This window comes from Chlorocebus sabaeus, chromosome 11, assembly GCF_047675955.1.
Source record: "Chlorocebus sabaeus isolate Y175 chromosome 11, mChlSab1.0.hap1, whole genome shotgun sequence".
In the NCBI taxonomy this organism is placed as follows: Eukaryota; Metazoa; Chordata; class Mammalia; order Primates; family Cercopithecidae; genus Chlorocebus; species Chlorocebus sabaeus.
The window spans coordinates 102924239-102951501 of record NC_132914.1 but is presented as its reverse complement, the minus strand read 5'-3'; the positions used below and the strand labels follow the sequence as shown (position 1 = coordinate 102951501).

At 39.7% G+C, this 27263-nt stretch overlaps 1 long non-coding RNA gene across 1 annotated transcript in view; it reads right to left on the bottom strand.

The window, feature by feature from the left end:
- Positions 1 to 4171: 4171 nt before the first annotated feature.
- LOC140712880 (uncharacterized) overlaps positions 4172 to 27263 on the bottom strand; it is a 40163-nt gene continuing 17071 nt past the window's right edge. Inside the window, exons 3-5 of the long non-coding RNA XR_012094689.1 lie at positions 25963 to 26022; positions 10876 to 11017; positions 4172 to 6478 (exon numbers count right to left, since the gene is read on the bottom strand). This is a non-coding gene — a long non-coding RNA (uncharacterized lncRNA). The remainder of the gene's footprint in view (positions 6479 to 10875; positions 11018 to 25962; positions 26023 to 27263) is intronic.

Below are 27263 nucleotides of genomic sequence, written 5' to 3'. Positions count from 1 at the left end.
ATGGATGAAGTTACTGAAGCTCAAAGAGTTCAAGAACTTGCGCAAGGTCACATAATCAATAAGGAAGAAAGCCAAGATTTGGACTGAAGCCATCTGACTCCGGAGCTTGACTCCTTCTTCTCTGTGCCCTCCTGCTCATGTCCCCATGCAGCCTATGCCAGGGCTCCCTCAGGCCAGGGCAGGGTGAGCCTCATATTGAAAAGTATTTTGCTTAGCCATATCTTGCATGGAAAATGGCATTTGCAGAGCTGCTGCTCAGTACTTTCCCACACCTGCTCTTCAGCAATGCTCAGAGCTGCCCTGTGAGTTTAGGGTCAGGATCCCCATGTCACAGGTGAAGAACTCGAGTGAGGTTCAGAGAAATGAAGTGAGTTGCCCATGCCCTAGCGCTGGGGGTGCAATCGAATGAAGTGGGCAGGAGGGTCAGCCATCTGTCAAAATTCAGATCAAGAGTTTCCTCTTCCTGACCCTCCTCCCCTTCCTCCCAAAGCAGAAGGAGCCATTCTCTTGTTTCTGATCCACACATATGTTCTCCCAAAGCACTTAGGATATTTTATTGCACACCATTGATTTATAAATACTTGCTCTTCCACTGGGAATCCTCTGATAACCTTTGAAACTCCAACTCAAAAAAAATATTGAACAAATGTATGTAAACACTAAAAGAATAAATGAATGAGTGCGACCTATCTTAGCACTGCCACTTTTCTGTTGAGGGCTTTGGACTCAGAGAAGCCTGGATTTGCCTGCTCTAGACTGTGCCTTGGCACTTAGGCAACCTGGAGTCCCAGGATGATCCTTGCCTACCAGGAGATCCCAGGAACTGATCCCAAGGCTCATGTCAATCAGCTCTTGCTCCTTCCCCCACCACCTTTAAAGCTTACCTTGCCTTTTGACTCATTCCTTCAAAGTCTAGCACAGTGATGAAAGCTTCTTGACAAATCTACTCCCTTAAAGCTTTAATGACCACTAAGAGCTTAATGCACTACCTTTGCATAGAAATTTCTATTTTAACAAGAGAACTAGTAAACACCCAATGCCTTAGCTCATCAGAATAATGAATATAATAACTAATAATTACTTAGTTGTTGCTATGTGCCAAACACTCTTTTAAGAGTTTTATATGTTTAAGCCTCACACAAATTCTATGAAGTAAGTTGTTAGAATAAAGTCTCAAACTTCCATCAAACATCTTCCCACCAGCCTGTCACTGGTGTCTGAAATCTCATCATCTGCTGTATCCTCAATCAGTGAATCCCTGGCACACAGTAGGTGTTTGGGTTCCCCAGGAGTAGACTCTGAGCGAGGATGCAAGTAGAAAGAGTGGACTTGGGAGGTGTAGAAAACAATGGGAGGGGATGGGGAGCTACACAGGGAAGGAAAGCAGACGGTAAAAGATGTGCCATCAGACCAGCTAATGTCATGGGCCACAGAAGCTCAGTCCCATGGGGACACTGGGATATGGTAGAGAAACATACCTCAGCATTATCTCACCCGGGAGTGAGGGAGCTGAGGTATTTATAAGGAAACTCTTGCCAATCATTGGTGGGGGACTGCTCCAGGTAGCACCAATTCCTCACCTCTTCATCTAGCAGCAGGTGTGGCAGACTGACTTTGGAGAATCCCTCAAACAAAGAGATACAGATACTGGCAGAAGAAGTCGGCTGGAGTCCACCTAAGTGGCAAGGCCCAAAGGAGATGAACAATAACCAGCAGCATCTACCACAGTGTTTTACTAATATTTTTTGAACGAATGAATGAGATGGTGGTGGTGACAGGAGGCAAAGATACCCTGATTTTCACTGGTTTGGTATGACTGATAATCTTTCTTATCATCTTAGTGGCTTTCCATTATTTAGGACAACTCTACTATAGAACCTCCAGATTCTCTGATCTTGTTGGTGGCAAGGGGAAAATGCTTCACAAGAGTCTCAGAAACACAGACAGACTTCTGGTTTCCAATTATTCAACCCCCATGATTACATTTTCATCAGTCGTCTGGAGAGTTTATCACAAAATGCCAAGGCCTCTGAAGTAGCTATCAGGAAAGCAAAAAAGACCTAAGAGGACAGATGTCATCAATTTTTCATGCTTCCTCCCTAGCAAACTCAACCACAACACTAACCTTGGTAACACAAGCCCAGTAGAAACTATGTGCAGTGCATGTTTGGATTAAATTCTCTGTTGATTTTTCTTGATTTATAAGTTAAAACTCAGCCAATGCAAATCTTTCCCCCTACTCTACCAATTTCTGTCTTGAGCTAAGTGTTCAATATTTTGTCAACCTATAATTTCTGTTATTTTTAACCTCATAAAATTATTATTATTATTTTTAACAGAAGCCCTGTGTAAGATTGGAGGATAGTTTTTCTGATTTTGTTTCCAGAATTATTTCACATTTCTGAATTAATATAGCACCAGGTCCCAAGAATCACATGATCTCATTGCTCTTCCACGTAGGTTTCTCATGTTAGTTTTTTCATGACACATCACACCAGAAAATAGAGTTTTAGATCCACAAGCAACACATGGTGATGGTGCTAGGGCCAAGGACAAGGAACAACTGTGATACAATCCCCTCTGGAAGAACCTACCTTCCTTGAAAAATGTCTCCCTTGAAAAGGAATGTTCTTCTCCTCCACCTCCCTCCTCTTACACCTTCTTTGTTTCCAAATGGAACTTCTGTGTGAAAGACTTAATATGCCTTGAATTCCAAGGTCACGTTTCAGAGGAAATTGGAAAGTTGCTCCAAAGCAGAGCCCGAGAAGACATCTGTAGCTTTGAGAAAACAGGAGCAGGTTTTGTGTGCTTTTCACAGGGGGTTGTTCACCAGGGACAAACAACAGCTGTTAACTGTAAACTAACACTGCCACCTGACCACTTTGAGTCACTACCACATACTGAGGGCAGAGAAGAGTATATGTATGTGGTTATATATATCATTATATAATATATAAATGTATATGATATGTAAATATAAAATATATAATTATATATCATATACAAATATATGTGATATATAATATATAATATATAATTATATATCATATAGAAATGTATATGATATATAATTATACATAATATAGAAATGTATATGATACATAAATATATAATAAATAATTATACATAATATAGAAATGTATATGATATATAAATATATAATAAATAATTATATATTATATAATAAAATAAATATATAATATATAACTATTATATATTTCCTGCCCAGGAAATGGTGATCCTTCCAAGATGGGTGAACAGCACACTCAGTTAAGAGAAAATCCTTTTGTTAGGAAGGGAGGGCAAAAAGAGGGAGAGAAGGGAGAAAGAAGGAAGTCTTAGCACATGAATGGATATGATGGACTTTCAAGTACCCAGAGGTTTCAGCTCACAGGAGACAAATGTCAGTAGTGAGCCTGGAGTACTGAAAGATCTAAGAAGGGAAGGCCAGAAGTTCAACCTTCAACCTCCAAGCTGTTCCCTTGCCAATCCCCTTCTTTTTTCGCCCCTTCTCTATCACCTCTTCTCTTTCCTCTTCCAAAATAAAAATAGGAAGCGTGTAAAGCTTGGTAAATCACCTGGTTTTCAGGCTGTTTTTCCTTGGAGTGGCTAAGACCGTTTTTTATTGACTTGGCAGGATGTTTTGAGATTGTATAGAGAGGGCTCCTCTGTGTGCGTGCCCATGTGTGCGTATGTGTGCCTGCCTGCGTGTGTGTGCGTGCGTGTGAGTGTTTATTTGAGGACTGGGTTTTGGAATGCAAAGTCGCATATATGTGTTTCCTTTTTGGTATATATATATGTATGTTTTATATTATATATCATAACATAAATATAATATATATTATATAAATATATATATTTATATCATATATAATTATTATATATTTATAAATAAATATATGTAACATATAATTATTAATTATATATCCGTATATAATATATAATTTTTCTTTCTTTGCCCCCTCTCCTATTAATTTACTATGTAATATAAAATGTAATAAAAGTGGTAAGCCTTATATGTTGGTATTTAAGTTACAGGATATTAAAGGGGAGTGTAATTCAGCTAGTAGTGCGAGTAAACATAACCCAACGATGAATAAAATGACACAGTGTCTAGAATCTTGGAGAGGGCTAGTCTGTTTTCATTTTTATGAAGGACAGTTGCATCATGTCAGGCAGGTGAAAGCATGATTTTGCTTTCTTTGGACAATAAATATAGAAAAAAAGAGATATACCTAGTTGATAAGGGTTTCATTGTTCTGAATCATTCCGTTATCAACTTGACCACGCTAAAATCTTTCTCAGAATCCCCTTCTCTTTCTCTTCCTAATCTGCATGGTTCCAGGTTAGAGTTGGCCAAAAGGGGAGCTTGTTCAGGATTTTGAAGACAGAAGTAAAGCCGTGGCCATTACTCTCAGCAGGTCACTTACTCTGCACCCAGCCCATACTCTTGAATGCTGACCTACTGATGAACCAAATTGCCATCCATGGCCCCAGAGATTCAGTAGCTATACAGAGGCATCAGATAGCCCCCTAGAAGAGCTCCTCCTTTACTTTCCATTCAATCCCAGAGCTGTGAGATTCTCCTGCATTTCTTTTTCACTTCTCTAGTAAAATGTAATCAGCCTTTTCTGTAGCATGTTCCATCAGTCACTGTCAAAGAACATGAACTTCACATCAAAGACATAAAAAGTGCCCTCCTTTTTTTTTCTAGCAAAAAAGGAACAGGTTTCTAGGCATTCCACTATTGTATTGATCATTTACTGCAACTTTCGGGATGTAAATGTCATAATAGTGACATTAGGAATACATTTTACTGTTCTGACTTTTAACATAAGGAAAATAGAAATAGAAATTCCATGTTTAGCCAGAAATCATCTTGAGCATCCAGCATATAAACTTACTGATTATACTTAAATCAGCCTTGTAATTAATGCCATACTTGCAAATGGACGTAGACATCAAGGGCCGTCCTCTGATAAAGCATTTCATCGCAGCTGGTGTCCAACAGTCCTTGTTTTTAATATGCTGAGTGCTGTGCTTGATATAAAATGGGAAGGCTATTATTGATTACTAATAATCAGTTGATTATTATATATAATTTCTGAAATAGAGGCTTACATCATATTTCACTGATTGCTGTAACTCCTGGTGTTCCACACTCTGCTCTGTTCCACTCTGAACCACCATGGTTCACAGGACAGGCTCTCATCCTCTAAGGGGGCATCTGATGCAAGTGGGTTGAAAGATGGACAGAAGCAGGCATATCCCAAGCACTTAAAAGTATGTTTATGATTTCGCCTGTTCATCCTTTTGGGTTCTTTGATTACAGGCAACAGAAACAATCTTCGTCCAACCAGCAAAAGAGGGATTTGGAGAAAGAAAAGGAAGCAGCTCACGGAACAGAAAGTAAAGCTGGAGAAGTAGGATTGGAGCGTCTGGGGAGCAGACACTCATGGGTGTGGGCAGAGGGGAGCCTCTTCAGAGAACCACTGTCTGCTGGATAGAACTGCAGCCATCTTCAGTCCTGTCAGGCACTCTGCTCAAGATTTCCATCTAGGGATAAGGGATGGGCCCTGTTTGAGTTTCAGGCTGCCCTTGGCCAAGGCAAGGGGGACTTGGCTGCTAGACTATAAACACTAGGGGAGGGATGGCTTCTCAAAGAGAAATCAGGATGTCCAAAACAGAGGTCACTGTGTCATGAAAAGATGAACCCTGTGGTGTCTTCCCATTGAAATTTTCTGTATGAGTAATGTGACTATGACCAGGACACGAGACAGGGTGGCCCAAGAACAAGCCCCTGGTCTCAGTATTATGTTTCCAGCTCCTCATTTCCTACTGAGTAGCCTAGGTTTCTGGGAATTATCCAGAACCAGATGGTATTTGTATTTCCAAGAGACCCAGCATTTCAAAGTCTGACATATGCCACATTCAGATAGCTATGAAAGCAAAGCCAAGCGACAATTGGGACCAGTTTTTTCCAGACATCTCTTTTTATCTAGATCCCAGTTACAGGGAGTCTGAAAAGTTCCATTATCTCAGCAGAGAAATCACGGCAGGCAAGTTTGCTATGGCTGTTTCATTTCTATGTTGTCCAACAACTGCTCAAATCTCAATCCCTTCTCTCCAGTCAAATGCATCTTTTGGCCCAAATCCAGGGCCCCACATACATAGCTCCTAATATCTGGAATAGCCTCCACAGCCAAGTGAATGAGTCAGTCTTCTGAGTTGATTCAAATCCCCAGAGACTTAGTTCCAGAAGCTTCCAACAATGCCCTTAGGGTGCATGACTATGTTTGAACATTCAGTAAAGTGTGAACTTGTGGTAGTCTCTGTATATAGACTCAGTTATCTGCATTCATCTGTCTTTTTTCTTAGGTCAGGAGAATCCCAAGGAGAAGGATCATATCTGGTTTCCTCTTCTGCTTCTCCCCGGTGTCTAGGAGAGTGCACACTCAGTCAGCATTGATAACTAACTCTGGTAAATAACTCGAAGAAAAGGCAAACATTAGGAGACAGAAAACCAGATACTAATCTCACTTTTACAAATGAGGGCAAGCCATCCAACCTCAGTGAGCCTCAGTCCTCTCATCTTTGTAATGGTGACCATAATTCACTCCACTTTCCTGCCAGAGGGTGGTTAGAATGTTTAAATGAGGAAGGTGATGTGAAAGTGGCTTATCGTCTCAGCTATAGACACGCCACATTGCTATTAGGTCACCAAGGCATGCTAGAGACAATCAGAATAAAACCTGGACAAGCTCAGTCAACCCTGGCAACCCTGGCATTCTGGTACTCCTAGAACAGTGTTGTATGTTTATTCTTTTGGGGTAACATTTAAGCTTTGAGGCCACAGAGCAGAAGCCTTGCCATTTGATATCAAGCACAGCAGTCAGCATATTAAAAACCAGGACTGCTGAACACCAGCTGCGATGAAATGCTTTATCAGAGGACATTAAGAAGTCAGGCTCTTCCTTTCTCAGCAGTATTTTTTCTAAGGTCTTTTTTTCCATCTGTCCCTACCACGAAGACACTTGTTCACACTCAGACTGCTTCCTGCCTGGACCCTTGCCACCTTCTCCTGCCTGACTTTCTATCTCTTGCCTCCTCACCCTGTCTCAGTGCCAGAAAGCTCACGATGCCACTTCGTAATGCAACTTGGAACAGCTTCTGGGTTTCTGCACCAGCTGCCTTCTCTGTGTTGGGGGATAGAGATATTAAAAATCACCTTCTATAGCGCTGCTTTGTTTCCTTCCATCCTTTCTTCCCCCCGTTTTGGATTTTGTTTTCTTTTTTCTTAAAATTGCCTGCTAAAAGCAAAAGCCAAAAGTGACTTCTTTACCTCCCGTTTTTTTTTTCCTTTTTGTTGTGTTTAACATAAATCAATGCTCTCTGTCTCTGAAAACTAAAAGTCCCATATAACCAAAACTCTAGCACAGCAAAATCATTTTGAAGTTTTGGCAGAAAGTCCTAGGAGAGTACCACCAAAAGGAACTCCTGCATTGCAAATCTCTGCTGGGGTGCCCCAGCATTCAACAACGTACCCCCAGTGCTCAGTGTTGTGATCTCCAGGTCAAAAACTATGCAGGAGTTTTGCCTCCAGCTTTTCTCCTCCTAAACCTGGACCAAAATTCCTTTCTTTCTGACCATCTGGTCTCCTCATTTAACTTGGCCAGGCACAGCTTGACAATTCTCCCCTACTGCGATGTCACAAAGGGAAGCAAAAGAGACCTGAAATCAGCCTGATACAGTCTCAGACTTCAATTCCATGCTACTTAAGGTGAAATAAACCATCAAAGTGATATATTAGGAAACTATGAGCAGCAAAGCCATCTTCATTCAAAACTGAAGGCAGGGAAGAAATGGATTTAAAATGAATAGTTCTGGTCCTTTGGGAAGAAATGACTGAAAATTCTATCCCACTGAGCCTTACTTCAAAACAATAATGGCCAATCACATTTGCATTATTCTTCACAGTTAACAGAGCACATTTACAAATGGGAGGACATCAAAGGACAGCTAATAATAATTTATATTTGACTCCTCCTATTTTCAAGGCTCTTTGAGATTGGAAACTTCCATTCATCCTCTCTCAAATTTTGGAAGCTGGAGAAAGCAAGAATTTATTCAATCATTCATCTATTCAACTCTTGTCTATTGGATGTCTACGGTGTGCCTGCCACTGTTCTAGGCCCTGAAATATAGAGCAGTGAAAAAAACAGATGAGGTCGTAGATCTCATTGAGCTTATATTCTAGTAGGAAAATAGACAATAAGCAAATTGAACAAATATAGACTATGTCAGGTGGGATAAGGTGCGGATAAAAGCAGAAAACAAAAACAAAGCCAGGTAAAGGGTACAGAGAGTCATAGGGAAGTGGATACTGTTTTCTGGAGGGTGGTCCCGATGAAGTGATGTTTGAGCAGAGACTTAAGGAACGAAGGGTCCAGATGAGAAGAAGGGCCCAGCCAGAGAGGAAGCAATGAGTCTTGAGAACAAGGCATGGAAGGCCTTATTGGACACTGCAAAGATGTTGGCTTTCAGCCTGAGCGAGTGGGAAGACTTTACCCAGTTTTCAGCAGAGTAACATGATCTAACTTACATTTTGAAAGCGTTCCTCTTGCAGACACTGTGCACTATCCCTAGTAGTCATTCCTTCCTTCTTGCATGATAGAAAACCCACAATTTTAGCTGGATGCATGGCATCACAGAATAAAGACTATATTTCCCAGTCTTTCCTGCAGGCAGGTATAGCCATAACACTAAGTCTGGCCAATGGACCATGAGTGGAAGTGTGATGGGGTAATTCAAAAGTCACGCTTAAAAGACAGGTGGTTTTGACCTTTTTCTTCTTTACTTTGTTCTTCATCCTCTGCCTAGAATGCAGATGTGATGGTTGGAGCTCCAGCTGCTATATTGGACTATGAAGACAAGGGTCACCCCTCTGGATGGGACAGTGCGGAGTTGGAAGAAGCTTAGGTCCCTGAGGATTTTGTGGAGTAGATCCATACCAGCACACGCAGGCTGACTGCAGACATTAATTTTATCGCATGCCTCTGGAAGCTAAGCCCAGTTCAAATGGCTGCTATCTTTCTGTCTACTGTGTAGGGAACAATATTGGAGGGATAAGAGTGAAAATAGGGATAGTCTCTATTTCATAAATAGGAACCCTGAAGCCTGAAGAAGTTAAATGAAGTACATTAGGATTGTGGGTAAAAGTATTGGCTTTGAAGTTAGTAAACTTGTCTGTATTTAAATCCTGCCTCCAATACTTCCTAACCTTGTAACCTTGTGCAATTTCTTAGCCTCTGTAAGCCCAATTTCCTCATCTGTAGAATGGGATGATAACAATGCCTATCTTAGACTATGATTGTGTGTATTAAATAAAATAAACCATGAAAGGACCTAACAGAGCCTGGTAGAATTGGCATTCCTCGCCTGCTGGTTCCCTCTCCCTCCTCCGCTTCTTCTCCAGACCCTTTCCCAACTCTTGCATCTGTCCAGGAAATGGTGATCCTTCCAAGGGGGTGAACTGTACACTCAGTTAAGAGAAAATCCTTTTGTTAGGAAGGGAGGGCAAAAAGAGGGAGAGAAGGGAGAAAGAAGGAAGTCTTAGCACATGAATGGATATGATGGACTTTCAAGTACCCAGAGGTTTCAGCTCACAGGAGACAAATGTCAGTAGTGAGCCTGGAGTACTGAAAGATCTAAGAAGGGAAGGCCAGAAGTTCAGCCTTCAACCTCCAAGCTGTTCCCTTGCCAATCCCCTTCTTTTTTCGCCCCTTCTCTATCACCTCTTCTCTTTCCTCTTCCAAAATAAAAATAGGAAGCGTGTAAAGCTTGGTAAATCATCTGGTTTTCAGGCTGTTTTTCCTTGGAGTGGCTAAGACTGTTTTTTATTGGCTTGGCAGGATGTTTTGAGATTGTATAGAGAGGGCTCCTCTGTGTGTGTGCCCATGTGTGCGTATGTGTGCCTGCCTGTGCGTGTGTGTGCACGCGTGTGCGTGTTTATCTGAGTACTGGGCTTTGGAATGCAAAGTCGCACATACGTGTTTCCTTTTTGGTAGCAGATTCTCTTCCTAATTATGTTTTGCTCAGGCTAATATTAAAACGAATTGGTTTCCTCTGACAACAATAAGTGTAATAATAACAGGAAATGGCCCAGAATCATACAATAACAAAAATAGAGCCAGAGAGGAAGCAACAAGACTCTTGAGAACATTTTGCTGATCCACTTCTCCGTTCCATTTCGTCCATGAATTCATCTCTTCACTGATTCAGAAAACTATGCTTATTACTGGTGAGACTAACGGGAAGCCTGAAAAAAATTCAACTTATTCCCTTTAATCAGAAATTTGTGAACCACTAAATACAAAAAATTAGAAAAAAAAGATGCATGTCAGCTTCTGTATAAAGATTGGCCTGTATTCTACCTAACACCACTATTTTGTAAGAAGGGTTAAGTCAAAATAACACTTCCATTAATTATCTTATACATGAAAGGTTCTGATAAGTTCTGCAGTAAAACAACCTGGCTCACTTTGTCAAACCTAACAAGGCCCAAATGTATTTGATCACGCAACTATCTTTTCCTTTTTTATTGACTACTTGTGAACTTTGAAATTAGGATTACAGAATACAAACCTTTCAACATCTTCATTCGCAAGGAAATGCTCTACTTGTGTTCTGAATGCTGTCTCTGGGCATTTATTCTTAATATCATGAACATTAATTGTGTTATTTGGTTGCTTAAGCCTCCGTAAAGAGACTATTCTCTTAACAATAGCATATTCTACTCACCAACATAATTGATTCAAGCAGAAGTTTGGAAGATAAAATGCCTTTGCAATCTAACAACCATCCTCTTGACCTTACCTAACACATTCAGGAGGAGGAAAAGGGATCTTTCTATCCCAAAGCACTTTTTTCTTTGCCCTCCCTGCACAGGAAGTCTTCGGGGTCATTTCTACCAGTGGATGGATCCTCAGGCCAGTTCACTTCACACCACACACAGACCCTCTTTGTTAAGGAGAGAGATAAGCACCAGTAACAACCTCTTTACTTACTTAAATCTGTGTGATGAAGGGTCCATAGTAATCCACCAGGGATTCACAGGGTGAATGGGTGGGTGAAGAATCTAGCTACAATAGCTATTTACAATTGACGCCAATAAAGCCCTTGAGTCTAGCCTGTGTGTGTATTAAATGAGATGACAGAAGACAAGTCAGAGGTCAGAGTTCAGGGAACCTGGTCTAAGTACACTCCATGGGTCCAGGTTTGACTCGTAGACTTGGTACACACAGCAATCAACAATCAGCCAGTTTGTCTGATTAATGACAACTGCCAAAAGGGGTCATACACAAAGTACCAAAGCCCAGCTAAGCCCAAAAGGGGTCAGCTTGCTGGTCACAAAAGCTTTTTATTAGGTGAGACATCTGTTCAGATCTCTGTTGCCAATTAAGTCGTTATTGGATTCTGCTAACAAGTATTGATAGCTGATAGTGGGAGATATCATTGAGAGGATACATTAGCACCTTCACCGCTAACTGTAAATCAGTGTGTGTTTACCTGAGAGTAAACTGTGTTTACCTGAGAGCATCTGGATAAGCACCTCCCTCTGACTTTCCCAGCTGGGGGTTCTCCCCTGTTCCTGGAATGAGGCACAGTCAGAGTGGCTATCTAAACACCCAGCAACCAATCAGAGCATCCAAGGCAAAGGTATTGAGCTCCACAGAAACTTTTGTATAAAGACGTTCGTTATTTTTATCTTTCTAAAGTAATACACACGTGGCAGAAAATTCAGAATATTGTAGGCAATCAAAAGAAAGGAAATCAAGATGACCTATAGTGTCATAATCTTGCTATCTCTCCTCAGAATTTTTTTTCTGTACACTTACTGTATTTCCACAGGGCTGAAGTCATGCTGTTCCTGGCATGCGAGCCTTTGTTTTACTCCATTCCAGCCACACTGGCCCCCTTGAAATTCTCCCAACACTCCAGGCATGTTTCCACCTCACGACCTTTGCATTTTCAGTTTTCCCCTCGTGGAATGTTCTTCCTCCGGACCCTCCAATGACCAGCATTCACACCTCTGTCAGGTCACTGTTCAAATGCTGTTCCCTCCAAGAACGCTTCCTGACCAAATGAGCAAAAACAATTGTTTCTCTTTGCCATTCTTCGATTTCTTGTTCCGCTTTATTTTCCTTCAATGCACACATGAGCTGATAGCATATTTTATAGTCATTTGCTTGTTATCAGTGTTTCCACTGCAGTTTAAGCTCCACACAGGCAGATGCTTTGCTTTGTTCATCAAATCCCTACAACCGAAAACATTGCCTGCCTGGCCATAGCCAGTGCTCCATAAATATTTATTAAATAAGTGAATACATTTTGTTTTGTGAATTGATTTTTTTCCCTATAACAATATTGTACAGAACCTTCAGGATCACTAAATATTCTTCAGTAAACTTTTAAAAAGACTATATCACATCCTATACTATGGCTGTATTATAATGAATCTAATCAATTTCCAGTGGTTGAACAGTTAGGTTAAGTAGTCCTTCATCTTTTTTTTTTTTTAAGAGAGAGAGGAACTTGCTCTTTTGCCCAATATGGAGTGCAGCAGTGTGATCACAGTTCACTGCAGCCTCAAACTCCAGGCTTAAGTGATCCTCCCACCTCAGCCTCCAGAGTTGCTGGGACTACAGTGGATGCCAACATACTTACCTCCTCACCCCACCATCTTTTATTCTCTCATTTCTAAACATATGTAGTACCTTGAAAGTATTTACATGATTTGTCCGTACAGGGCAAACCTTGACCTTGAAGACTTAGTTGAAAGTTTAACTGGAGGAACAGTCATTGGTAAACCCTTGACCCAGAAGGAATTTGAATTCCTTTGATAGAGAAGGTAGAGATGAGCACACATCCCCAACTGGGAGAACTGGCCACATTATTTTCAGTGGTCAGTGATGTGATAGTCACCTCACATGTGATTTCATGCAAGTACTCAAGCCTTGCGTAAAAGAAGAAAGTATGTAGAGATATGTAGGTGTCGTGGGCTAAATTTCACCCTCCCGTTCATATGTTGAAGCCCTAACTCCCAGTACCTCAGAGTGTGACTGCATTTGGAGATAAGGTCTTTAAAGAGGTGATTAAATTATAAGAAGGGTATGAGGGTGATCCTGATCTAATCTGACTGATGTCTTTAAAGAAGACGACATTTGGACACAGAGAGAAATACCAGGGATGTACAGGCACAGAGGAAAGACCATGTGAAGACACAGGCAGAAGACAGCCATCTCTAAGCCAAGGAAAGGGGCCTCAGAAGACGCCATCCCTGTCAACATCTTGATCTTGTATTCCCAGATTCCAGAACTACAAGAAAATAAATTTCTGTTGTTTAAGTCACCTGGTCTGTGGTATTTTATTATGGCAGTCAGAGTAAACTACTACAATAGGTAAGTGCAAAGATGTTAAGATGTCTCCGAGTCAAGCACAGTGGCTCATGCCTATAATCCCAGCACTTTGGGAGGTCAAGGTGGGTGAATCACCTGAGGTCAGGAGTTCGAGACTAGTCTGGCCAACATGGCAGAACCCTGTCTCTACTAAAAATACAAAAATTAGCCAGGCATGCTGGATGGCACCAGTAATCCCAACTACTCAGGAGGCTGAAGCAGGAGAATTGCTTGAACCAGGAGGTGGTGGTTACAGTGAGCTGACATCATGCCATTGTACTCCAGCCTGGGTGACAAGAGCGAAATTCCGTCTCAAAAAAAAAAAAAAGAAAAAAAAAAAAAAAAAAGATGTATCTGAAAGGGGATTTGGGGCTTGGTAAGTATATATTTTATTGCATCTCGAAGGTCACAATTTTCTACACTAACATTTCTAAAATTAAAATGAAAGTTGTTAGGTGCATATACATCAATAGTTGAACACTTAATGTGTAACTTTTCTGGAGCTCTTGGAGGTAAAAAAATTAAGCAACAAAAGTGAATGTATAGTTCTCAAGCAATCAATGTAGATTTCAAATTACTGGTAATTTCTGTGCCCCTCCAGGGGATATTTTATTTCCACTCTAGTTTGTCCACTTTTTAACTGTTAATTAATTAATTTGACTAACATATAGTAAGCACTTACTATGCAACCATTCCTGGGGATACAGCAGTGCGTAAGATAGGTGCTTCTCAACCATCATGGAATTTAAACTTATTGTGAGAGTTTAAATGACAGGCAATTGCAATAGGGCGCCTTTAACTGGCAGAGGAAGCTTCATTTCCTAAGTCAGGGGTTGGCAAACTTTCTGTAAAGGGCCAGAAAAGAAATACTTACAGCTTTGTGGGCCATGCAGTCTCATCTCAACTACTCAACTCTGCTGTTGTAGAGTGAAAGCAGCCATAGACAGTAGGTAAACAATGAGCATAGCTGTGTTCCAATAAAACTTTATTTACAAAAACAGGATGTAGGCCAGATTTGACTCAGGGGCCATAGTGTGCTGACACCTAAATTCTACATTCGAGGATTGCATCACCATTTTTTTTTTTTTCCTCAGGCCAATAGAAGACATCTCTGCATAAACAGCCTGTCAAGTGAGATGCATCCAATAAAGCATGGATAGATTCTTGGGCTCTGTAGCTTATGCAAGAGAACAGATGATTCTTGCAAGATCTGTCTGAGACCTCTAACTACACAAAACATGAAATTGCATATCCAGATGGTTCTACCAGAAATAAGAGGTGTGGTCACCTGAGCTTATGACACCAGTCCTGCCCTTCTCTAACGTTTCAGAACATTGAACACCACCCTTTCATATGATTCAAGGCAGCAATGCTGGGGGGTGATTGTGCCTAAAGTTTGGGACTGGGCTGGCAGCCTCTGAGCATTGCTGCCCTCCATTAGGGCTTACTCGTGCTTCTTATCCAAGTTTCCAGTGCCTTTGCTCTCAGAACAGTACTTCTCACAAACCATGATTTGTGGCCTACACTGCATGTACCACACCCTGAAGTAAAACTTCCAGACCACATTAAAACATGGGTGTGCACAATTTCCAAAAATTTCTATGTAGAGTTGATCTACCTGGATATAGAAGTGGTATAAAGTCTTCAGTCCTGCAATTATAGGCTCTCTGAAGCCCTCACTTTCCAGTATAAGAAAGCACAACTAAGGTCCCAAATCATTGGGAACTGCATCATAATTATGACTGAACTTTCGAACATCATTCCACACAAAACAGTTGCTCAACAACAAGCAGGGACAAGGTGTGAGGCACAGAGGACAAACGACTTTTCATCACTGAGGAGCTTATTCATGCCTTCAACAAACATTCATTCTCCACTTGCTATGAGCCAGGCACTGTTCTAGGTGCTGGGTAAGACAAAAATCACTGCCCCATGGAGATTACAGTCTGTATCCAGACAGGCTTCCTGGTAGAGGAGACAATTGAACTGGGAGGGGTTTTATATTGTACAACTCCAGTGGGGTGCTCTTCACATCACAGTCTATTTCAATAGCATTCCCTGGTCTACAGGCATACCATTCTGAATGCAGTCAATCTCATCTGAATAACTTTCCCTGGAATTGTGAGATGTACAACCCGTGTGGTCTTATGTAGTCACCATGACTGGAGTCTTGAAAAAGGATAAGGATTTTAGTAGATCCAGAAACAAAGGAACTCAGTCCAAGGAGAGGGAAATAATATGTGCCAAGGTATTAATAATCATTTATTTAGTGCCTACTATTACATGACTCTGGGCCCCGGGACTACTAAAAGGTAAACTCCTAGGACTTGCATTATAACACCACATCACTCCTTCAGTCATAGAATTTTAAAAATTGTTATTAGGCACCCACTGTGTTCTGGGCCCTGCTATAAAACACAGGGATGTAGTAGTGAAGAAATCAGAAGTGGTTCCTAACCGCATAGAATCCACAATCCGATGGGAAAGACATCTTCACTAATTACAAGATAATGAGCAATTCAAAAGTAAAGGCTGGGCACTTAGGAGACTTGTAACTGAGTAGTTAAGAGACTTCTCTGTTGGATGAGGGTGGAAAGAAGGGAATAAAAGCTTGAGAGAGGGGAATAGATTTGGATTATCTAAGAAATTAAACATTCACAGCAGCAGCAAACCAGGACCACCCTTGAGGAAGATGGGCAGTTCAACTAGCAGAGATTTAACACACCATCTTCTTGCTAATCCTGAATATTAGGTCTCCCCAAGAATGAAGGAGAGGGAAGGATGACCTCAGTATGCATTCTGTGGACACATGACCTTGTTTCTTTAAATGACAGTGCAGGCATCAGTATAAACTTGCTGAATACTAGGGGAACAGATTTAGGAAGAGCAGCGGCCCATGACTCCACACCCAAATATTTCTGAGAATTTGGCTTTTCTTCCCTTGGAAATGGTGAAGCAGAGGAATCCCAGAAACAATCTCTATAAGGAGGGGAAACTTGGGAACTCGAGAGAGAATAGGATGTGCTAATGCGGAAATTATGGACTGGGACTAATTTTTGAGGTCAGACTTCTCTGAAGATGTCTGACATATGATCCAGAAGCCAGCAGGATGCACCACGTTCTATTTATCTGGGCAAATTAACCTCAAAGTACAGCAGCCCTAAGGAGATTTGGAAAAGATCTTCTATAGTAAACACAGACACAGCAATGGCAGGTTGGGTTAAGAAGGAAAAGTCTCAATATTTTAGAAGAGTAGTTCTCAAACTACGGTGTGCATTAGAATTGAATTGCATTTTTTACAAATTCCCAGATGATGCTCATACTGTGGAACCACCTGTTTATAACCACCACTTCTGCATACATTTTGAGGCCTTCCAGAATCTGGCCCAAAACCTCCTGTTCACACTTCTTTGGCACATTTATGTTTCTCATCATGCACTTGACCATCCCAGAAAACTGAGATTCTTTTCACATGTCCAGAACATGCCATAAATGAGGCCTTCTCTATGTATTTGTTTATTCTGTTTTCTCCATCCTTAATTCCTCACTCTGCCTCATGAAACCCTTAAAGATCAGCTCAAATACTGCCTTCTCCAGCCAGCTTTGTCTAAACGATTAACTCAGAATTGCATTTTTAAGTTCAACTAGTGTTCAGTGCACTAATGTTTTGTGCAGATTATTTTCTCCCTAAAGATAGGCACCTTGTTATTTAGGCATTTATTCAGCAAATACACATGAGGTACCATTGACTTTATGTGCCTGGGCCCAGCTGAGAGCTGAAGGTATAATGGAGAAAGATACAATATCTAGACTTTCCAGGAGCATATTTCATGGGAGAAAGAGAAGGAAACTGGTAACTGCAACATAGGGTGATAAGGACTAAAAGCTGGTTACAGGAGCACTTGAGAAAGTCACCCACAGTACTCACTAATTCAGGAAAGACTTTCCAGAAGAAATGATTGCTTTCTGACATGTCAAAGATAAGTGGGATTTATTGACGAAAGCGTAGGAAGAACAAAGTAGGGTAAGAGAAAGGGTGACCCAGGCCAGAGATGAGAGGGAAGTTATGACTGAAGAGTCAAATCCAAGAGAGAAAGGATGAGAGATGAAGCCGGGGGGAAAAGCTAGGATTGGTTCATGTGATCCCTAGATCCATATGTGTCAGCCTTGGTCCAAGCAGGAGACAAAAACCACATGGTATGTTAAACAGGGGAAATGAGAGGCAATAAATTGATACCTGACATACCATGTCAGAAAATTTAGACTTCATCTATAAGGATTTTCAACTGGGGAGTGACAAGAACAATTACAAGTAGTATTAAATAGATGTTCAATAAATCTGACCTGAACTGTCACTTTCTCTTCTCAACACATGCCCAAGAAGGAAAAATAGCTCTTTCCACAAATAATTTTCTATGGAGTCCACCACACACTAACACCACCATAACCATCCAGTACTGAGCTTTAGAGCATATCTTCTGCCTAAAGCCATATACCAGATTCAGGATTTTCCAAGAGCAACTGAGAGTTCCTCAAGCCAAGCCTCAAGAAAATTCGTCCAAAATTCCCAATTGCAATGAAACCCCAAATCTAAAAAAGGCAATTTGTGCAGTGCCCATTATGGTTTTATTATGGAAGCTTTTGCACAGTTGTGGTTAGGGTCCTCCCAGTGCTTATGAAGTGATGAGTCACAGCAAATGAATAAAAGTGTGCATTATTCCATGAGGCTGACCATACAACATATTTAATATGTGATATTTAAGATCCTTCATAGTAAACATATACTAAATTTAGATATACGTGTATGTGTTTGTATATAGAAGCTTTGTGGACTAGTGAATAACCCTCTTTGTGTATGTTTTAAAGGCTTAACAGAGAGCCAAAATTAACTCTATCTGCTCCTTTATAATACTTGTTTTGCTATAATAAGAATCAAGTGGTAAGAAAATGGGATCAGAGACTTCAGCAGATAGTTCAGTTCTCTTATCTGGTTGAGAAAAGAAGTAGAGGGTTGAGAGTAGAGGGGAAAAAATCATGAAATGCTTATCAGTAGACCATTTCTTGTCAAGCCTTGGATTGTTTCTTCTGACAAAACTCCCTTTTACACTTTTGATTCCACCCTCCTAGTGTTCCTCTCATACTCCTTATCCTGCACTTACTTCCTAAATGAGGCATATCCTAAGGTTCCAGCACCAGTCTTATCATTCAATACCCTCCCTTCTGTGTGCTGAAAAATATGCCTAAGGCTTCCACTATCAACAATGAATTCCTCACTTTTGAACTCCAGTCCCACCTTTCAACTGCCTATTTATGGTACACTGAATTATTCCTTCCAATTCTTTAAACCTCTCAGTTAAAGAATCACACAACCATATCCTGTGCCAGGAATTCAGTAAGATCTCTCACTAGAGTGGGTGAAGTTCATTTCCCCCACCACTTTGATGTTGAGCTTTGCCATGTGACTTGTTTTGGCCAATGGAATGTTCATGGTCATGAAACAAGGAGAAGTTTTATATGTCCTTGCAAGATGTGGCTTGGCCTCATGTGCTTCTGCCATCAGCAAGGGAAGAATATACCCTATGAGCTGCTGGTCCCAGAATGAGACACCTGGAGCAGACTCTAACCTCACCTGCAGCCTGGAGCCAACCAGCTAAATTCAACCATGACCAGACAATGTCCGCTAAACTTCAGCTGACCCATAAACCTATACATGAGAGAAATAAATGTTTGTCATTATATGTCATAATATTTTGGTATTGTCTATGCTGCAGCATTATTAGAGTAGCAATAGCTGACTAACACTTATTGAATTCCTCAATCTGGAACTAATGTAAGTATTTCAAATTCAACACTGAATTCATCTCCTTTCCTCCAATCCTAATGCTTCTTCACTTTTCTCTACATTTCATTCCTTTCATACTCTGTTTCTTCCTTTATTCACTAATCTATACAATGGTTATTAAGCTGTAGATCATGGTGAAGGAGAATAAAAGAAAATAAATTTACTATTGAGATCAGACTCTAACCCCACAAAAAAGAAATCAAAGAAGCAGCCAAGTTTTCATTTGAACTCTTCTTCACTTCTTCTATGCAGGCCTTCAGATGCTTATCAATTGTACTTCTAACAAAGGAAAAAAATCTATTATTTATTTTTCTAGGGATGCCAGATTCTAGCAACTGGAGAAGCTTTTGTTTTCATCCTCAGTGTTATGGCTTTTACATTCTGAAAGCAGTATTAAGGATTCAGTAGAGATATACAATCTTGGAGACAGATGCCAGAAAAGAGTAGCTAAATTATATTGCCTAAAAATAACGGAGAGATGAAAGGGCTCTAGGATAGATCTGGGCATTAACAGAATATGAGCTTTGGGAAAAGGAGGGCAGTTGGAGAGTGAAGGAGAGGAGAAGCAGCAACTACTTGGAAGGTGAGAAGAATCAGGAAATGTTGCACAGATAACTTTCTAATAAAGTGCTGAGTGCTTGCTACACACTGGAAACTCCCACCTCTGTTATTTCGACAAAATCTTCAGAAAACCCTATATTTCTTATTAATGCAGTGTGAAGTGGGTTTTCTTTTCAGAGAATAAAACTAAGAAGCTACCGTTAAAATTCGTATGGTACAAAATGGGTAAGTTGTCCTGTGTGCCAAAGCAAAGTACAACTGAAAAAAGAGTTACATACTTCCTATGTAGATCCCAATATTGAGCCATTCTTTTGACACTCATTTTTGGTAATGCAATCATTTTAAGTTTCCTGAAGTTCTTTAACATGGCATGCCTTTCAGGTCACTTTGTCTTTATAATTTCTGCCTAGAATGACTTTCCTCCCTTTCTTTGTTTTATCTGTCTAATGTATACTCATCCTAAAATCATACTAATTCCCTAAGCCTCAGTTCAAAAGACAAGCTTCCAAAAATGTTGACATCCCCTGCCAAGGTAACAGGAATTTAGAACCAATGCAGACAAACAGTTTTTGTTATATTATTTCTAAAATGATAAATCTGAACTTCTAATTCCAACTGAGATGGTGCTAGGCTATTTGCAAGAAGGAAGAGGAGGAAGATGAAGCAAATTCAGTCATAATTTGTAACATACACAAATATTTCATATGAGAAAATTTTTGTGACCTTGGATTAGGCAAAGATGTCTTAGATATGATACCAGTAGCTTAATCCATAAAAGAATTAATAAATTGAACTTTTAAGTAGAACTTCTTTTTGAGAAAAACACTGTAAAGAGAAAAAAAGACAAGGCATAGACTGAAAGAAAGTATTTGCTAACCACATATCTGGTAACAAACTTAGCTCAAGAATCTAGAAAACATTCTTAAAACTCAGTAAGAAAACAAATAACCCACTAAGGATACACAAAAGATTTGAACTGATATTTTATAAAAGAAGATACATAGATGGTAAATAAGCATATGAAAAGATGATTAATATTATTAGGAGGGAAATTCAAATTAAAACTACAGTGAGATACCATTATGCCCCAATTAGAATTAAAAAGATTGATATTAATATTTAAAAGATTGATCATGAAAGAATATGGAAGAACTCTCATACACTGTTAGTGACAGTGTAAAATCGTATAACCACTCTGGAAAACAATCCACAGCAGTTTGATTTGCAATTGCCCCAAACTGGAAGTAACTCAAATGTCCATCAGTAACTGGATATATACATTGTAATACAGTAGTTCCTCAGTATCTGTGGGGGATTGATTGCAGGACCTCCCTTGGATACTAAAATCTGCGGATGCTCAAGTCCCTTACATGAAATGGTCTAGTATTTGCACATAACCTACAGACATCCTCTCGTATACTTTAAGTCCTGTCTACTTACAATACTTAATATAATATAAATGCTACCTAAATAGTTGTTTTATGGTATTTTTTATTTGCATTATTTCTTATTGCCGTATTGTGATTTTCTATTGTTCTTTGTCTCCTGAATATTTTTGATTCGCAGTTGGTTGAATCCAAGGATGCAGAAGCTGCCAATACCGAGGGGGCTGACTGTATATACATATAAAGGGACACTCTTTAACAATAAAAAAGAACACATACAATACAAAATAGTTACACTGGAGAAAATCTAAACCAAAAAAGAGTACATGCTATGATTCTATTTATATAAAAATCCAGAAAATGCAAAGTAATCTATAATGACAGAAAGAAAATCGGTAGCTTTCTAGAGATGAGAAACCAAGTGGCCCTGGAGACAGAAATTATACATGAGTGATTCCACATGAGCAAACTTTTTGGGTTGATAGATATGTTCATTATCCTGGTTGTAACAATGGCTTCACAGGTATATTTCTATGCCTAAATGTATCAAATTATGTACTTTAAATATTTGCAGTTTATTATATGTCAGTTATGCCTCAATAATTGTTCAAAAGACATATGGTAGGTTTTTTTTGTTTTTTGTTTTTGTTTTTTTTGAAATGGAGTCTCACTCTGTTGCCAAGGCTGGAGTGCAGTAGCATGATCTCAGCTCACTGCCAGCTCCACCTCCCAGGTTCATGTCATTCTCCCACCTCGGCCTTCCAAGTAGCTGGGACTACGGGCACCTGCCACCATGCCTGGCTAATTTTGTTTCTGTATTTTTAGCAGAGACGGGGTTTCACCGTGTTAGCCAGGATGATCTCGATCTCCTGATCTCATGATCTGCCCACCTCAGCCTCCCAAAGTGCTGGGATTACAGCGAGAGCCACCGCGGCCGGTGGACATATCACAGTTTTTAAATGATGAACTGTTAACATAAAATTTCAGGCTTGATAACAGGGTTTTGTCATATTAATGAGGGATTCATTTACCAATATTCTCCATTTGAGATAAGTCCCGCATTCAGTTGGTTTCTTTTGATTATATTATTTCATTTACAACATTAGATTGTTCTAAACACATTTTTTAAATCTAATGATATGGAGAGTTACCCAGGCTATAATTTGGAGGGATTAAAAAGCAAGTTTCAGAGTAAAATGCATGGTATAATATCTTCTTTTGTTAATAAAAAAAAAAAAGAGCAAAGCAAGAACATATGTGCGAGTATTTATACATGTTTAACATGTTTGAGCACAGAGGAAAGTGGTTGGGGATGGCAACAGGCACATAAGAGTTTGGACATCTAGTTGTTAAACAAATCTTATCCAAAAGCTAGAAAGTATACTTTTCAACTTGGGAGATGATGGTCAGCGAATTCCTAATAGACCCATTTGTTGCCTTCTGTTCTCAAAAGTATTTCTTCATGGCATGTTGGAGCATCTGAATGTGGTTTTAAAATACGGCCAATAATATAACATCAGTGATTATTTTCAACAAGCAAAGAAAATTAGCAAGCATTAGAAATGAATCAAATTCCCAGTAATGGAAGTGTTTGTTCCACTTTGGTTTTCTTAAGTAATCCTAATATCTTATCTAATTCTTGACATTTATAGTCATAGCATTTTGAAACTGGAGTATGTATATTGAGACAGTCTGCTTGAGCAAACCACTTAAAATGAATTTTTTAAAAGGTATTATAGTGTCATAGAAAAATGTGGTTTTTCCCCTCATTCTTCATTTGAAAAGAAGAAAACCGTAAGAACACATTCTCCCTCAAAAGCTAGCATACTCTAGTGCCAGCAAGCAAAATGTTATTACTCACTGCTTAGTTCATAACAAAGAGCTAGAAAAGACGTATACTCATTAGATGGAGTTGTGTGGACTTCTGATTTTCACCAGTTCTTTCAACCCTGAATCAAGAGCAAGAGGCAGAGTCGGGGCCACCTTGTTGTACAACTTCGAGTGGTCATACGGACGCTGGATTTCCCTGGAGCACAAAGCCAGTAGTGTTCCTCGGAGTTGTGTCTGCCAGTTCTCTTTGGATCAAGCAGTGTGTGACCTGGCATTCAGCGCAGCTCTTTTATTTGTGTAGATATGCTTCACTACTGAGTCTAGCCACCTCTTGCAGCCAGCGCATGAATCACAGAATAACTGTTAACTGCATGGGAATGCCCTCTCCTGTGGCAGGGGCTTCAGTAATTAAATGGAACAAGATGTTGTCTTGCACTTTCCCCTCATACGTGTCCTGCATAAAGGCTAGGAACTGGTTCACACTCTGCATATCAATAGATTCATCTAACAATGAAGCCATAGCAACTTCTTTCCCTTGTGCACTACCAACAATAAGTCCAAAAGTGTCACTGAATAAGGGAGTCTTGCCAAAGGCCCCTGATTTCTCTCAGGGCATAGTATTTTTCATGAACTTGAGGGCATAGTATCTTTCATTGTAATCATCTTAACCACAGTATGGCTAAATATGAATTTGGATGAAACTTCGAGAACTTTTGTCTCTTCACTGACTTAACTGATTTGCCAATTTTGTATCAAAAAGCATTATTCTGATCTTGTTTTAGAGAAATTCAAGCACTAAACAATCATATCATCAAGCTTTGTTTAAAAATTAACTGAAAATGCTGTTGGGTTTATGTTTCTATTCTAAAAATTTCAAAACACATAATAGCCTAGGTGTTGACAAGTAATATAACCGACCTTCGATATTCATTCATTCATTCATTCATTCATTCATTCATTTTTCAAGTCAGGATTACTTGGGTGTAATTCGCTTATAGTAAAATGTACCCTCAGAAATCCGTTCTGATTATCCCTATGCATACATTTGTGGAGCGGGGGGAGCTGTCAGAAACCTGTCACATTAGCACATATATTCACTTGTTCCAAGACATACATATTCACATTTACATTCAAATTCTATTTCCCTGTTCATGTTTAGGACATTATTTTGAGCTATAGTAACTATGTAACTATCGTCATCGTTAACATTATGTTCAGCCAATCACTTTCGAGACACTTATTTATGAGAATTGTGAAGACACACAATAATGATGGGAAATGAGAACTCAGCAAATTCTCATTTCAGCAAATACACAAATGAGGTAAAAACACACTAGTCAGTTAAGTGAATATTAGCAAGACAACTTGCAAAAATATCATGGAATCTCTGTGACAACCACAATTATTTTACATTTTGAATTTGCACATAAATATGAATAAGTTTAAGTCATCAGTTTTTCCGTGGAAACTATCAAGCCATTTCTGACTGCCAACAAGGCAGCACTCCAAGAAACACAGCCCTTAAATGTCTCTCATGATGTTGAATGAATGAAGGAACTGAATTGAAGGATTTGGAGAAACAAATTGCCAGATTAATTTATGCCATAGTCCAGATGAATAAACATAATCTCTCTCTCCTAAAAGCCAAGAATGTCCTATCCAGACAGAGGAGATCATTCCACATTGACAGAAGAGCCACATGTACCAGTAGAGAGCTACCAACAGGCTTACAAATATGGGACATGAGAAACTCTTTAATTTGAGATTACCACTTAGGCAAGTTTTAAGAAATTTTTCCTTTTACTGTAACAAACAGCAAAAAAGAATGGCAGGAATTTACACAACCTCTTAAATGACTGATCACAGTCCCTATGAGTTCTCCATGTCAGGCCACAAAAGCTCTTTGGGCTTTTTGAGCAACGATGCAGGGTCCTTTTAAATGTATGGATATCCATGCATGGATTATCAGGTTTCCTCTTTGTCTCTGGATTTCTTTTTCTTTTAAACTGATTACAATTTGCAAAGCATTGACTTAACACTTTTTTATTAGCAACACTCACTGCCTGGGATTATTTTGGAAAGACAATGACAAATATAGATATTTATACCTTGTTTCACAATCTAGTGCATTCTATCTGACTTGAGATTTCAATATCCCCACGCTGCGAGATTCAACATCAAGACAAGTGAGATTATTTTTTGTTTTGTCACCAAAAGCCAGTTTCCTCTGGTTACACCTGAAGCAGCTTCCTAAGTCTCAGCCTTAACTTTAGAAGATGCATATTGGCATCAGCTGTAATGATTTTAACTACAAATCGTGCAAGCTAGATTCACCATAGCTGAAACAAATGGGGGTTTGTTTACCTGACGTAATAAGACATCAACATATAAAGTGTGACTGGGGTTGGTGCAGCCAGCACACTATGCTGGGGCTGACTGTCCTGTGATTCTCTTAGCCTCGTTGTTACAAAATGGCTTCTGCATCCCCTGACAGACAAATATCACATTCGAGAATGAATGAAGGCAGATGAGAAATGGCGGAATGCCAGCTACCTTGTCCCCTTTTTCGAGAAATCAGGAGCTTTTCCAAGTCTTCACTCACAGCCTCTCTCTGCTGACTTCCACTTCTAACTCTTTGCCCCAAACTGTCACATGGCCAGCTGTTGCGCAGAGGATGTTGGGAAATAAAGTGGGTAGCTTTCTAGTTTCATAGGTTAGGAAAGTCAGGGAGAAGGGACCTGGGAGAGATGCTTAAAGAGGCAAACTGCAATGTCTACCATCAATATGCTATTCTAAGAAAATGAACGGGAACGGAAAAGGAAAGGAAAAAAGGGGGAAATGGGCTACAGATGGGATAAAGTTTAGTTCAAAATCTCCTACTTCCTACCTATGTGATCCTGGAACTTTGAAAAAAGTTATTTATGTGTCTATGCCTCAGTTTTCTCATCTGTGAAATAGGGATAATATAAATAACTACCCCACAGAGAACTGTGAATATAAAATGTGATTCATGCAAAGAGCAAAGCCCAACACCTGGCATATAATCGTTCAAGTCTACTACCACTACCCTAGGACTATTACTATTACTAATAATAACTCTACTGCTACTGATAATCACCATTATTATCACTTTATGTGAAAATATTTCCACTTACATAAGGCATTCTATAAATAATAACATTTATAAAATTTTATAAATTCCTTTCCTTCTCTCTCTTCCCTTCTGGCCATTTGGCAACAGGATATTATTATAGCAAACATTTAAAGCATTATTTATAGCCTTGGGATTTCATTCATTCATGAAACCAATAATATTTATTGAATGCCTGCTATGTTACAAGCACTCTGCTGAATCCTGATGATAAGGTGGTGAACAAAAATGGGCAACGTTTCTGTCCACATGACATGTACAATCTGACTAGACAGATGTTCAACAAATAGTCACAAACATGAAAGTGTAATTCAAACCTCGGTCAATTATAAAAACTGGGGTTTGCCTCTTTTAAGAACATTAAAGGTTTTGAAAAGTCCAGAAGTTGAGTGATTTTCAGACATCTGTAAAAGTCATTCTGAAACTCTGAAACAACTTGAAACTCTGCCTGCTTTTGCATTAAGGTCATTTTGAAAATTAATTCCTGTACCTTGCTAGGAATGTATTTCTTTGTATGAGAACTACAGTTCCTGCAACTGAAAATTAATGTAAGATGTTGGCTGTCCTGGAATGGAACAATCGACCGTATGAAATCATTTTGTGGTTTGATACTTCGTTATTAGCCAGTGAAGTCTCCACCCCCTCCGCGTCCCCCGACCTCATGCCACTGCAAATAGCAATTAGTTGAAGTAGAAAAGATTATAGCCAGGTGCACTGTTTGAAGTGGGATTTTTTTTCTCTTTCACTTGTGGGAGTGAGAGTGTTGAGGGTGAGGGTGAGGGGGATGTCAAGGAGGAGAAACTCCTTTTGTTAAGTATTTGCAGTCTATGAGCATCCTGGTAATTCAACAGGCATCTGTGGAATCTTAGGGCATTGGGACTCTTTGTATTTAACCATCAAGCTCTAACCTCAAGGATGTTTGCTGTGAGTAGAAACGGGAGATGTGAGGCTATTCACTGATGTGCAAAATGACATGATCCTCTTAAGAGCTAGAGTGAGTTTCACTAGATGAAAGGGAACGACATGGCTAAGCTAAA